The following is a 12,589-nucleotide window of genomic DNA, read 5'->3' as shown; positions in this document are numbered from 1 at the left end:
GCATAGAGGAGAAGGAGAATATGATGGAGTGAAGGGAGAGTGAAGGAAATGTAGAAATAGAAGGGGAAACAAAAGGAGACAGAGAAGAACGTTAGACAAACTAAATCTCAATCAACGTTGTCCCACAAAAGAACAAGAGTATCAAGTGTAGACATTGAACATGTTATTGTTGACTGAAAGAACTGTGCACAGACTGAGTCAGTTTAAAATCAATAGCTAAACTACATAATGCAATATGCTGAGAACCATTGATGACATCTCTTCACTTTTAATTCAAATCCCGGCTGAGCCACCAAATTACATCAAACTCACTGTTTTCGTAATGACTATAGGAAGTTCACTGCTTTCACCAGACTAGATTATGTTCTTGTTCTACTGCCTCTAATAATGGATTGTGTAATGGTTCTGCAAAATGTGTTCAGAGACTAAACATTTGGGTCGAAAAATTATCTTATATCCTCAACAATGGGTGAAGTTACAGTGACTAACCCTAACCCAAACCTGAACCACAAGGTGGAGCACAGCAGTCCATATGGATGTTATGGTGGTATATGATCATCACTCTGCGCAAGTTCGCAGTCAAGGACAGTTGAAAGGCAAAAAAGCAACAACCACAATCCAACTAATTAACAATTTGTTCCTTATTTTTTACCGGACACTTTACATGTTTTTTTTTACATTTAAAAGATGCGCTCACACCACTTAAAAAGGTGTTGGGCTGAATTGCAACATGTTTTACAAGAAACAATTTCCTACATTAATCCAGAAATACATACAAATTAGACCAAATAAAAATGTTCAGTTTCTATACTGACAAATGTAACTACAGTATAGGTCTACTGTAGTTTCTTCTTTTCCGGGGGAAAGAATCTTGTTTAACCAACTTTTTTCAAACAAGCAACAATTATATTGTGGATTTCTTCAAAAAGAAAATGACAACTACTGTACCATAACTAGCCCTGGCAGCTACAACAGTCACAGCTGTTTTCCCTTTCAAATAAATAGTCCATACTTTCAAACGATGTTCCCCTTTTCCAAAGCAGTTAATTTGTCATACAACATTTCAACGGGCCTGTGTGACTCAAAGCCTACAGCACTGTTTGTTTGCCACTAAACGGCTGGCCCTCTGTAATAATCATCTTCACATGGTGAACACCTGAGCCTGTAACTTCCCAAAAAAAACCATTTGCTACATTCCAAAATGTGTTCTGCGATGCATCTGCGACAACCGATTTTTACGGACGTGGGCCCCATTTTACCCTTCTCTTCCTACTGACGACTTGTACTGTAAAGCTCACTGTGACTGTCAGAAGAATACAAATATATGCATTTGCACGTTTAGCTATTCATGTATGAATGACACACAAACCTCCCTGCATACATGACCACCATGTGGGTGTGTTCGACTGTTGCTATGAGAGCTTAAGCAAATAAACCCGTTCTCCCTCTCCAGTGGCATGTCACTTGTGTCACAGCCAGAGGCACTCATCACATCTGGCTATGCATCTGGTCTTGCTTTCCCTCCACCAACCTTAACACAGAACCAAACAAACAGATAAGACTCTTGTGACACTCAGTCTCTCCGACTTTAAATCACACGCTTATACGCCTTAAAAAGGAGGCCAATAACAAGATTTCTAACAGGCCGTGAAAACAGCAGGGTAAGATGGCAGCTGACCTGGATTTAACAACACAGCCTGGAAGAGCGACAGATCATCAGGTCTGTACTAGGGTTGCCAGAAACTGACCATGATCAAAATCGATTATTCGGCAGCCCTGGCGAATAATAATCGATGAATCGACCGACCCCCCCCCCCTCCATTTGCATTTCACTTCCTTTGTACTTATAAGTTCGAAGTAGTTCCACGAGGAGGAACTCTTTTTACCTGCCGCTTTGTTCATCTTTAGTCGCACGTGTGAGGGCGGGTGGGGGTGGGGCGGTGTGAGGGAGGGTGGGGGCGGGGGCGGTGTGAGGGAGGGTGGGTGCGGGGGCGGTGTGTAGCGTGCTGCAGCAGCAGTCTGCTCTGCACGCAGGCTTCCTCCAAGTTTACAGTAAAACAAACTGGTGGTGTGACCAATGGCCATTTACAATTGTTAATACTATTACTATTATTAGCATTAGTCTATATTTTGGTTGAAACTAAGCCAGAAAAAAAAAAAAAAAACATAAATAATAATAAAAAAATATATAAATAAAATCGATTTTTAAAAATAATATTCGATTATGGAGACTGTAACGATTAATCGAATAATCGAATAATTGCTGGCATCCCTAGTCTGTACACACAGGCGACAAGAAACACACAGCAACAGCAGGAGCAGCAGATATGAGAACAACACGGAATGCATGAATAATATAACCCCTGACTCTTGAGGAGGTGTTGGAAGCTGAGCAAGTGTCAAAACTCTGACATCGTTCATGAACATCCCTGACATTTCATTTGAACCTTAACCAGCGATGTTTTTCAAATTTTCAGGTAAACAAGTTATTCACAAGAGAACTTAATTTCCTGAAAAGTAAAATCACTGCGCTCTATTTGCCAAAATACATGTTTTTTCTACTTTTCCCTGATGGTGTCTTGACATGAAGAGGGTTTTGAGGGCCAAGATTCCTTTTTCTGGCACTCTAATAAAAGGTGAACTGGATTGTATTTGTGTTTCCACAAAGCCTTAAAAAAATTATATTGGAAAAAGCTTAAAAGTAAGAAACCATGGTGTAATTAAATAGGTTGTTAATTCAATACATATAAAAGGTAAACCTAATTGTTTTTGCTGCCATGGTTTTGAAAGTGTGCCAGATGTTTTGTAGTGGTTTTGAAAGTGTGCCAGATGTTTTGTAGTGGTTTTGAAAGTGTGCCAGATGTTTTGTAGTTTAACATGCTGGTATCGTGACAAGCTTAGCATACATATAATGGTTTATATTAATTTGCCTTGAATAAATAATCCCTAAAAAACAGTTTGACAGCAGAAATTATACATGCAGAATCTTGAAATAAAGCACAACTGGGTGCAGTGTAGCTTCCACTGGTAATGATATATTTAGTTTAATTTGGTGAACAAAGTAGTTGTAAGGAAGGCAAACAAATGCAATCAGGGAACAAATTAAATTATAATTGTGATTCAATGTAAGCTTTAAATGATGTCTGAGAGAAAAAAAGCATGTACAAGCAAGTGGATTTAGAAGTAAGTTAAACATTGGTCAAAGTAACCCCCGAAAAACCACATCACCAGTATGCTTGTACATGTAATGAACTTATCAAACAACAGCATTCTGTGATAAATCCTGCTTTAGGGAAATTGAAGAGAATTTATGCCAGGGTTTTTTACAAGAGGGCAGACTGTGTCAATGATATGGAGATATATGCTGGCTGGAAGGGGGTGAATAGTGTGTGTTTGTGTGTGTGAGCAAGCAGACATTTCAAAGTCAAATGGAAACATTCTTGGCTAACTCAGTTTGGCAGTTCAGGAATTATCCTAGACCACCAGGCTAAGCTAAAGCCATTCTGAATGCACTAAATCCATTTCTGTTTCAGGCTTCTAAAAACTAGTGGTATTTGTAGCCTTGGGCTTTATGGTAAATGCTACCATGGTGCAGTGCAGCATTACAATTCAGCCACAATTAAGGTGGTTTTCATATAAAACAATACTAAGGTCCTCTTTGTCTAGTTTGGAAAAATGTAGGTCGTAGGAGTTCCATTTTTCATCTTTCAGTCCTCCAACCTTTCTTTCAGCTACAACACACACCTCTGAAGCCACCACCTTTTTTCTTTGCATACCTTCCTCCTTCTCAAATGGACTCCATTAAGCGCGGCTGACTCATTACATTATAGGCACTCTGTGGATTACTCATCCCATTCCCCTTTCGGTTTAAACCCTTCACCAACCCAGAAGCCAACACCACCACCTCATCTCCAGTCCACATCAGCTCTGCTCTTACCTCCCTGCCGAGGTACAACAAATTAATTAACCGATATTAAGTCTGAACCGTTTCAATGCATTCCATAAAATTGTCATGGCTTAAATCTGGCCTCGTGGGGAGTGTGTTTGAATGTGTGATGTCCATAGAAGCCTGAGGAAGAGAAGGGACAGAATAAAATAGTAAAAGAGAAAACATTTTACAAGAGTTTTATACCAGTTTGACATTGTGTCTCTACCTTTTAACATTCAGTGCTGCATGCAACGTTGAAATATGAATATTTATCAGACACCATGCAATTTTGAAAGATGCATAGATATATATTAGTGCTGTCAAAATTATCGCGTTAACGGCGGTAATTAATTTTTTGAATTAATTGCGTTAAAATATTTAACGCATTTAACGCATGTGCAGAATGGCCCGCCCCATACGTGCCACCAGTGGCAGCGCCAGGGTATGGCTGGGGTAGGCTACACCCATACCAAGAAATGGCTTAGCCCCACCATGAAAAATGATGTTAAAGTAAGCAAAATAAAGTCTGCCAACTCGCGCGGAGTAAATTGCACAGACAGCAGTTAGTAAGATTGATTTCAGTAGCCACGGTTTTGAAAACTTTTGTCACGTAGTGATCGTCTTCTCAATAGAACATCTTTGATAACGGCGTGGTGTTGTTGCAGGAAGTCCCGACGGAGAATACTTTTGCTGTAGTACAGGGGTGCACATAACTGGTATGCAGGTTATGTGAGTAATCTGAAATGCGTACCGTCACTTGTGTCACAAAGCGCATTTGCGTACCGACGTACTTGTGAAGCTTTTCCAGAAGGCGGTTAGATCACCGGACGACAGAGTCGGTCTCCGTGTGCACAGACAGGGCTGCTGTTAACGTCGGTCTGTACAACGGAATTGTGCCAAAACTACGCCAACCGGCTGCGGAGGGAGACTCCCCCCCCCCCTTCACTGGAGAACTGAGCTAAAACAGCTGATCACAACGTTCACACTCTGTGGTCAAGAAGTACTCCACTAGCCGCCGCCCCCCCCTCTGTCGACTTTCCTGAAGTACTCCCCCGTTGATAGAAATCATCAACACGTAATGAATTAAGACCCCACGGTTTGATGATTGATAGGTGTGTGGGTTGTCTTTCATTTTGACACGCAGAAAATGTTATAATAAACATAGATACTGTATGTTAAATGGATATATCCGCCTTCTTTCCATTCCCACAACAATATACATAAATAAATGGCATATTTTGGAAAATAGTTTGAATGGTGATTAATCATGATTAATTAATTTTTAAGCTGTGATTAATCTGATTAACATTTTTAATCGTTTGACAGCCCTAATATATATATAAGACAATCCGACGTTGCTCATTGAGCAAAATCGTTGACGCGAAACACTCGTTTTGTCCGTTACCGTGAACAAAAATTGATATGCATCTGCCCGCCGTGTATAGTTGCAAGGTACAGAAAGCTCATTAGGAATGCAATCAGCCTCTCTTGTGCCTCCTAGCATTAGGACATTATTAATTCCTCACACTGGATAGTCTGTTGACTCTGGAGCCAGCCACATACTGTAAGAAAACTGATAACACCTGGTCAGATGCAAATACAACATAGACACATTTAAATGTATTTTCCAAATGTTCTTAAAGTATGTAATCTGGGCTGAAATGAATGATACCGGGGCTTTCTAATTGGCCAATCACTGTTGAATAAGTTCCTGCTGTCTTTCGGAAAGTGAAGACAGCATGGGGCCAATTGGTCTTTCAGTATGTGATCTATCTATTACTATTCACTTAAATACTTATCTAAACTTGTTTGACCTTTTTACCACCCATAACATCTTCTTTCTGCCAGATACATTCTCATTGTGCAGTACTTATTGAAGGCTTCCAGACAGTAGTCCTTAAAACAAATGGTCGAATGGTTGAAGTCAAGGTGACTTACCCTAACCCTAACTCCAAGCAGCACAGTACAGCCCCAAAGGGTGGTATGGTTTGAAAAAAACAACATGGTTGAGGCATAAATACCAGTCTGAGGCTTCTAGACAGAAATAAAAAGAAGAAACAATGGGGGAAATAACACTGACCAACCCTAACCCTAATCCGAACTGCAAGATGGAGCACAGCAGTCCATATGGGTGTTATGGTGGTATATTATCATCACTATGCACCAGTTAGCAGTAAAGGACAGTTGAAAGGCAATAAAGGTATAATGAAATACTCTTATGAATTATGTATTTCAGTTCAAGTCAAAAGAAGACACCAGCACTTACACTCCTCCCGAGGGAAAAGAGAAGCTACCAAGAAGGGTTTGGGGGCACAGAACCTTTCCCTCTTTCGTCATCTCTGGATACACTAAGGTTATGCCGTACACAGCAGTCACGCTAGTGTGCATCGAAAGGTCACCAGCAAACAAGGTCAGAGTTGAAATTGTCTGAACTTTGGAAACAATCTACGATGCTTTCCCTCTAGGTTTGATATCTCTATATAGGACAGAAAGGATCACACACACATAGATGATGTTGCCTATCATGTATGTGAGAGCCTTAGCTGAATATATGTTGCATTCAGGTGCAACTGCATTCAATATGTTATGTTGTATACTGCAGCTTCTACCTGTCAGAACACATTTGCAAGAAGACAAATAAACTCTCTCAACTCCCCATGCTGCACCACTGGATGAATTATTCTCCTTTTTTTGGATCTCTGCCACAGGTACCCGATTGTGCTTCAGCTGACAATGACTGGCACCCTGCCTCATCCAGGATCTTTATCTCCTTTATGCCTGAACACACTTGAGTGACCTTCGGGCCATTTTGTCCCCAAGCTTTGAGAATAACCTGCCCAAGGAAATAAGTCCAACCAAAAGCCTTAAAATGGGTTTTAGCTGAGGGACTTTGGTTGTAATTCCATAATAGTTGCCGATAAAAAAAAAAAAATATGCAATTCAAATAGTTATAATATCTTTGTTGTCCCATTTTTTTATATTTAGTGAAACTTCTGTGTGTGAACAAACACCAACTGTAGCTGATAACCAGAGGCTGTAAAAACCTGATCAGAGAATCACAAAACATTCCCTTCCTCCATCCGTGGATATTTCTACATTACATCCTCACAACAGCTCTAATTTGCTAGAGGAGTCTCTTAAAAAATCCTATAAATTCCAGTTTTTTTTTTACAGCATTCCAGTGTTTTCTTTTTGCATTCACGCTTTTATGAGCAGCTAAGGAGGCAGTAACTCTGCCACAGGGAGAAAATGCAAATGCCTCCCTGAGCTTTAAGAGCATTGCGGTTCAAAAGACTGCCCGCTCTTCACTTTGATCCTCTCAAGTCACCATATTGTGGCACACAGAAGCATGACACAGTGAAGAGGAGGTGGCAACAGACTCCCACTAAAATGCTTGCTTAGGCAGTTACTGTTCTTGTGGCAGTCCTTTATGTCGGCAAACCCAGGGATTAGGATGGGAATTACTACTTATTATATCACGTTGCGTTCTTTTTGTGTGCCTCTCTGGATGTCGCACAGTATTCCCCAAATTATAGCAGAAATTATTTTGAAATCAATTGTTAATCATTGTTGTCGCTATCCAATATTATTCTTCTGTAACATTGTTTTCATCATGATTGTTTATCAATATTGTCATTATTACATTTTGTGTTCATTTTGGAATCATTAAAAACCAAACCAAACCAAGTTGACTGGAAATACAACAATCAGTTGTCATTATTTCTCCGCATTGTTCATCCTGCTTAGTACTCGTTATAGTAAGTTTAGAGATACTGTATATTACCGTAATTCATGTTGGTCCATCTATATTTAAAGCATGCTGTGATGGCACATTTGATCAGTGTTTATGCTGTTGAATGTGTTTCAGTAAACCATGTCCCAAAAGTGCTGCGTCGTTGTACAAAAAGTACTTACTGCCACTGATAATGAATCTTCAGTTCCCAGAGAGCTTTGAGTTTGAAATGTTTTTGCATACCTTTTCACCATACCACTACAACAGGATTCCTTGCAAGAAACTATCTTCCAAATTCACTTGTGTATTGTTTAGGGAAATAACCAATTAGAAAAACATTTGCTGTATAATAATTGTAGTGTAATGTTTAATCAGAAATAATGGTATAGATTATCATTTTTATGAGGATTAATAAAACAATAGTTTACAGCTACCATGTTTTACAATACAGATATAACTTTTAGTATACAAGTTACTGATAGTTCCAATTAGTGGTTGTATGTGGGTCTTTCTGGTCTGGAGGGTAATTAGTGTGTCAAACAAGCTGGCCATTTTGGACTTTTTAGGTCCACATTATCACGAGTATGCCTTCTGTTTAAACGTGTTATACAATTATATTGCGTTTAATAGTTCAAACGCAATATGAGTGTTTTGAACCATGTCATAAAGCTACACTAAAGCCCCCATCAGTTGAAACAACTACACCATAAACATGTGTCCATCTGCAAACTGTGACTGCATGTGCTGGTGTGTGAGCATGGCTGTTTGAGTGTTGCGCGGCTCTAGCATGCGAGGGTAGCCAGCACAGATGTTGCTAGGCGGGCGTCAATGACACGGAGCCCACCAGTCAGGATTTCAGCGGAGCAGTGTGCATGAACGTGTCTGAGGGGGTGTGAAGCTAAACACCATCCGTTGGTTTTCAGACAGCACATCCCAAGAGGAATACTTCCCCAGCTGCATGTGTAAGTGTGTGTTTTGTGTGTGTCACATTTCCAAAAGTGCTGCTGTTGCGGTCGAAGTTGCTGGAATTGTTTCTTCCTCCGCCACCATGTCCTGACACAACACAGTCATATACAATTGAAAAGAAAAACACAGTGATTTTCCCGAACAATCGCTAAGTAATGACCACTATCAAGAGATCGAATCAAGTGCTCTTGGGATTCGATCAACCAACATATTCCATTTATACAAAGAAATACACCAAATTACAGAAGCTAATGATGCTCTAACAGCTGCTTTACTGTGTCTTTAACTCTAACTTCAATTGACTGGGATTAAGGAGGCCTCCCAGGACAGTACTAGTGATGGAGCCATAAAGGGTTATGGAGGCAGAATGTACAACCTTGACATTCCCTCGTAGAGCTGTGTGTGAAAATGGGCCCACATGTCCACATTTTAGACTAATTGATTCTCTAAACAAGCCGTTAACCTCCCACTATTTCCTTAATGACTGGAGGTCCCTTTATGTGCAGTGACTCTTGATTACAGGTCTCCAGCACAACACACACAGATAGATGGACACTCTGTGAACTACATACAGAATGGAAGCTGTTTTTTAAAAAAAAAAACGGATGGAAAAGCTAGAGAGGAAATTGGTGAGAAACAGAGGACGATAGAGGCCCCCTTCACGCACCGATGGGTGCCCACCGTCGGCTCATTACAACCTCCTCCCACTCTACGGTATATACTGTACAGTAAAGGAGTTTCCGCAGACCACAGCAAATGGGCCGTGAAATGTTACTCAATGCTCAACACGTTCCTCAGCCCGGTTTGCTTTCACACACATACATCCAGCACAACATACAATTACCACAACTGATGATGGTGGGAGCTGAGAATCTGTAGAACAATGGAAATGAGACAGAAAGCTTGCAGTGTATGCTTATTATTGTAATGGTTTGTTTACGGCTCACATGCAGCTCCAACTAATGATTTAAATCATTGTTAATTATTTACTCTAACCATTCGGTTAAACAGACAGCAGATTCAAACTTTTGAGTGCCTACAACTAGGAATTATTCATCATTTTCCGTCACCAAATGGTTACCAATTGATTATCATATTTGTAGATTCACTCTTCTTTCTGCATGAGCACTCACAGCAATCAGCTTGCCAAGCGGCAGCAAGGTGTTGGCCCTGGGTGTTATTACCTGCAGGCATTACCCAGGGCAAATCCCTCTGATTTAATAATAACACCATAATCAGAATAGATTCAATCGAAACGTAGCAATACCACGATTAACTGTATTTACTTGTTGCTATTATTGACATCAAATCTAGGTGGTATCTTTAAGTTAACTATTAGCTAAATCCATCTGTCATTTTAAGTATGTTATCTATATAGGAAAATGCTCAAAATCAAAGCACCCTGGATGCTATTTCACAGCTTAACAAATAATCTGCTTCCAGCTACACTCACACACTAAATAACCTGCACCCACTAAGAAAGCAGATTGACGGTTGTGTCAAACGAAAATGAATTCAAAGTTCCCAAATCCCTTAGCTGGCGATGTCTTGCATTATGCGATTCTCTCAGTCGCGGCAGCAAGCAGCAGTGTGTCTGAGTAATGAACATGACCCAACATTAACGCTGTGTGGCCAACTTGGCTCTACGCTACGAGCGTCAGTCGCACTTTAATCAGGGATATTGGGGAGGAGTGTGCCTCGGGAAGGCTGGCCAGGGCTTTTAAAGACCTGACTAATAAGACATGTCAAAGGGAGCTGGGCAGCAGCCAGAAGTGATATGCAGACCTTCTCCCGATCTGCTTCTTGTCCTGACTCACCACGAGCAGCCTAAACAGCATTCGGACACAGATGGCATTTTAACAAAGCTAGATATGCACTGATGCAAACAAACAATGCAAGGCAAGGCAGCATGTGGCCTTCACGGTTAATCACTTTCTCTTTTGGCTCTTAGCCAATTTCTTTTTTTACCCTCCTTTGACTCTTTTAAAAAGTTGAAACAAGGTCAAGATCATTAAAAACAAATATGTCTTGAACAATAGTTTACTACAGGTTTGGCTCTTCAACTCAACATGATATGTTTCTTATTCAAAGGTTTTAATAATGACTTGGAAAAATGTTACCTTTCTCCCACTCATTGGTCTCCTGCAGTAGCAAGAAGGCATACAGCAGCAACGTTGATTGGGTGGTATGTATTTGATTAGAGAGAAAGATGGAAAGCAACGGAGGAGAGGTGAGGATGTGATGCATTGCATGTATACTCCTGACTGTTTTGTAACACCTTGATATATATATATATATTAATACTCCTTGGTTTTCAACAAAAACATGGTGTTCAAGCCTGTTTATACTGATTTCTGATGATATTCATGTAGTATAAGGATGACAGGCTTCTGATTAGCTCTCAGATACAGTAGCTACTTTGCTAATTGAAAGTAAGGGATATCATCTATTTGTAATGATAAAGCGACAGCTAGAGTATTACATAACGATATTCACAGGAAGGGTAATATAGTAGGACAATTCCCGGTAAAAAAAAATTGGTTTTTGCCAATCACATTTTGAAATGTATCTAGGTATTTCTAGTCCACTAATTTACAAATCATTCACAATAAAATCTGATTTAGAAGTATAGTTTATAAAGTAGAATATGTATGGCTTCATGTAAAATCATGCATTAAACATGCACTTGTAACAGGTAAAAGGTTGCATTGAGTGTGTTTTTATTCATTTATTTCACTTTACTTTTCCCACGCATGTGCATGGAAAATCTCTTAAGGCAGAATCACAGCCACTAATTTAAATTAAAGCGATAACAACAACTTATTTGGCAGTAATTATGATAGATTGCAGGGTGTTGAATTAATAAGGAGGCGTATGTTTTCAACTGGAAAGGTAATTAGCCATAGGGCTTAAGTAATCGTGGGAAAATCCTGGTTGCTACAGGCAGCCTCTAAGGGGACGGTTTTGCATACACCCATGGCAGAGCATGGGTGTTTCTCAGTGAACCTCTTTCACTGAGAAACCTTGACCAGACAGCTCCTTTGAGGCTCCAACCTCTCAAGTCTGAATTTTAATGAGAAGTTGCGCCAATGGAACTAAAGTCCGAAGCGCTAGGAAATGTAGTCATGTGGAAGTCAGAGAATGTATGGTAAATAACCTCTTTGATCATGTTACCATTGTTTGACAAGAAAAGCAATCTGGTACCTGATTCATCTCTCTTCATTTACTTTGATGCAAGACATGTCATTTCCCAGCCAAGACCATTTATCTACAAATGGTTTTCTTCATTGCATAATCTTATTAGAAAATAATTGAATACACTTTATTGCGGTCCATACATATTGTCCATCTCCACTTTGTCATGGCTTTGGGTTTGATGTCTTACTTGATCCATAGCAGATGCTCTGATTTTGTAATGTTGTTATCTACAGTAGTGGTTGTATATTGTGAATCCCCCTTCCTTTCTAGTAGTTTGCATGTTTTTAGTCCTTGGCTCTATATTGTAATGACATCTCTTTACACTCTGATTCTACAAATGTGATGTCACATGAGATCCCAACTGTGCTGCTACTCTTGAAGTCTTTGTGGCACTTCTTATTTATCTGAATCAAGGTATCATTAGATACTGATGCTTTCAGATGCTCAAGATATAAATCCCTCGTCTAAAAACCTAGAGGCCACATCGCCAGTGGCAATTTGTGTTGAGATTGCCTTTCGGCCAAATCGTACTGTTCTTTTTGTTGTTCTGTTTACCTGCATTCAACCAAAGCCCCCTCAAAGGGGATTGGTTGATATCACTCAGAATACAAATAGAACATAGAAGTCCTGTTGCCTATTTATAGATAGTTTCAAAAAAGAGTCTGGAGAACACCGTAACCTGATGGAAATATACAGCAGTAAAGACATCTTTTTAGGCTAAGAAGGCACACCTACAGTATGGGAACAAAAAACATTAACGCGGG

The 12,589-nt window shown here is 39.9% G+C and overlaps 1 protein-coding gene across 4 annotated transcripts in view; it reads right to left on the bottom strand.

Moving 5' to 3' along the window:
- The window catches only part of LOC117554906 (leucine-rich repeat transmembrane neuronal protein 4), a 110,069-nt gene that overhangs the window by 5,793 nt on the left and 91,687 nt on the right, over positions 1–12,589 (bottom strand). The window lies entirely within an intron of this gene.

This window comes from Gymnodraco acuticeps, unplaced genomic scaffold (assembly GCF_902827175.1).
Source record: "Gymnodraco acuticeps unplaced genomic scaffold, fGymAcu1.1, whole genome shotgun sequence".
NCBI classification, from domain to species: domain Eukaryota; kingdom Metazoa; phylum Chordata; class Actinopteri; order Perciformes; family Bathydraconidae; genus Gymnodraco; species Gymnodraco acuticeps.
This window is presented reverse-complemented; position numbering and strand designations above follow the sequence as displayed.